Genomic DNA, 3,120 nt, shown 5'->3' on the forward strand with positions numbered 1-3,120 from the left:
GAGCCCCGCGCCCCCCCTGGGGGAGTGCCCCACGCCGGAGCGGGTGGATGCCTGCAGGAGGCTGTGATCCGGGGGCAGAGCCGGTGCAGAGAGCGGGCCCTGCTCCCAGGCTGGAGCAGCCTGGCCTCGGAGGACTGCACCCCGTGGAAGAGTGACCCACCCACGGTGCAGCACTTCTGGAGGACTGTTTGCCCGTGGGAGGGACTCACGGTGCAGCAGGTCGCAGGGAGCTGCTGCTCGTGAGATGGCAACTCTCACGTTGGAGTTCACGGAGAACTGTCTCCCGTGGGAAGGGACCCCACGGTGCAGCAGGGGGAGGACTCCTCTCCCTGAGCAGCGGAACAAACCCTCGGGTGACGAACTGACCAAACCCCCCACCCGCTGTCAGTGGGAAGGAGGGAGGGGTTGGAGGGGGAAAAGGTGTTTTAAGGGCTTATTTCACTTCTCATTATCCTCCTCTGATTCTTTTAGTAATAAAATCACTTTGCAACTTTAAGTTGAGCCTGTTTTGCCCTTGGAGTGTTTTCTCCTGGTTCTTAACTCATCAACCCTTCGTTAATTCTTTTTCTCACCTCTGCCCAGCTGTGGCAGGGGAGGGCGAGTGAGCAACTTTCATGGGTGGCTATCTCGGTTTTTAATACAAAACTTCAGGAGGAAACACTCCGGAATGAGTGTTCCTCCCCTTTTCCTCCGTCAATGGACAAATGGGTCACAAGGAGTGAAAGTGGGAAAAAGAAACCAAACTGTTTATTAACACACAAACAAAATAGGATAGAACAGGATTTAAAAAAAAAACAAAAAACAAACACCTCAAAATACAACAAATTCCCGGAGAGGGAACAGACACGCGGGCTGCGACCAGCTGGGGCCACCCCGCGGGCCCACCGGGGCCGCCCCCGCAGGCTCTCCGGACCGGCGAGGAGGGAAGGGAGGCAGTGAGGCAGTGGGGGAAGGAAAGGGAATAAAGAACAAAAAAAAAAAAAACCCAACAGAACCTTTTCCCAGCTAGCTGGAACACAAAGGAAACCAAAAAGCAGCCCAATGCTCCCGGCGCACTCCCTCCCGAGCCCCAGAGCCCCCGAGCCCTTGGGCCCCCGTTGAACTGCCCCACACTCGGCCCGTGGCTCCCGCCCCGGGTCCATCCTAAAAGCACAGCGTTCTCGGGCCTTGGACTAAAGCGGCTTCATAACGTCACCCCAGGACAGTGCCTGGCACTGGGTCAGTGTCAAACCGCGACATTATGCAAAATAGACAAGTGAATGTGGAATCCCTGGATTTTAACATTTTCCCTTCTCATAAAAGCATACAACCACAGAATGTTTTGGGTTGAAAGGGACCTTAAAGATCATCTAGTTCCAAGCCCCCGGTATCATAAATAATGCCTAACAGCTCCAACTCCCTAAAGTCCCAGGACTGACTGCAGTAGTGCAGTTACTCACAGCCCATTTCCTCCCTTCTTCTAAGGGCTTGACCTCACACACCAAGAGCAAAACAAAGTCACATGACTCGGTGCTTCCTATTCCGTAAGCAATAAGGGATTAACAATAGCAGTCTGTCCTTCTATTTAAATCCTCTTACCTGGGATGGGAAAGAACTGCTTTAGCAACACAAAGCTCCTTCATTATTGTTTGCCAGAATAAACAACTTCAGACCCTTTTAAGAAGAAATAAATCATGAATGAAATGTACTAGCTTGTAAGTAATGTAAGAGGAAAATACAGAACATTCACTATATTGGTGGCTTTTACATCTAGGATCTTTGGAAAAGTATTTCCATGTTATAATTTGCAATGATCATGCACATTAGATGCAAACTTAAAAGCATTTTAACATAAACCTAAAGTATTAACTTTGTCCTTCTGCTGGATAGTTCTGCATTGCGTGCTCTGTTTCTAGTAAAAATGCAATTTGTTATTCATACCTTAAAATACACAGTATGTGGGACAAATCCAAGGTAATGTTCTTGCCTGGCCTAGAAAACCATGGCAACAAACACTGAAAGATTATCTGCATTTTGTACCTGTGCAGGTCTGTAAAAGCAGAATAGTGGGGAGGGGCTGTGATCAAAACTGAACAAATGGAAGTTCAAGTGTCTTTTGACGTCTCACCCTAGCCCCTGCCTCTCAGCTGTTGTCCAAGTCCTTTTCAGTCAGCCTTTCTCTCACAAACATTTAGACACATGAGCAATTTCACAAATAGAGGCAATAGGGCTATTCAAGCATGGAAAGTTATTTACATAGAGGGAACGGAAACCTTCAACTGGACAGCTGAACATAATTCCACATCTCTCTAGTTCACATCTCATGGCAAAGCACCATGGAAATACTTGGTAGTGGAAATGCAGAATCCATCATTTCCTAACAGTATTGTTGAATTTCGTTGTGGCCAAACCAAGGAGCAAAAATAAGCCGTATGATCTTGTGATAGATTATAACGAAACTGAAAAACACTCTGTAAAAAAAACCCCGAACAGTTAAGATGTTTAAATGCAAAGCTTGACACTACAGACAAACTTTTTTTAAAAAACAAATTCCATTTAGAGCAGTCCACTTGGTTACTCACAAATACACTTTAAAGTATATTCACAGGTGATGATACAGTGCTCAAGACACGTTCCAGTTCTACCATCATAGATAATTACTTGCACCACACTCTACGGGAGCCCAATTTTCCCCAATTTAGACACCATCATGAGGTTTAAACAGTTCTGACTTTATTTCTAAGCTTACAAAGATTTTCCTCAGAAGAGGACTAAGGCATCCTTTCCTGCAATGAGAGTTACAAAGATGCAAAAAAGAGGATGATCTAACATTCTTTCCACAAACACGTTACAAAGGAAAAAGTATCTCACACGGTATCAGTTGTAAGATTTTTACAAATTATCTTGCTTAGCAGTTAACGTGAAGTCACCACGTAAAAGTACCAGTCAACATCAAGGAGCCCCCGCTGTGAAAAGAAGGACGCCCGGCAGCAAACCCTAGTCCAACAAAGGGCCTCACGGGGGACGCCTGTTCCCAGATGCAGCCCAGGAATAGCCCCAAATGCACAACAGAAAGCGGCCCCACGGCTTTCCCCGGGTTCCCGGCGAAGGGAGCGAGAGCCAGCAGTACTACGGCTCCGA

This window comes from Corvus brachyrhynchos, unplaced genomic scaffold (assembly GCF_000691975.1).
Source record: "Corvus brachyrhynchos isolate BGI_N302 unplaced genomic scaffold, ASM69197v1 scaffold369, whole genome shotgun sequence".
NCBI lineage: Eukaryota > Metazoa > Chordata > Aves > Passeriformes > Corvidae > Corvus > Corvus brachyrhynchos.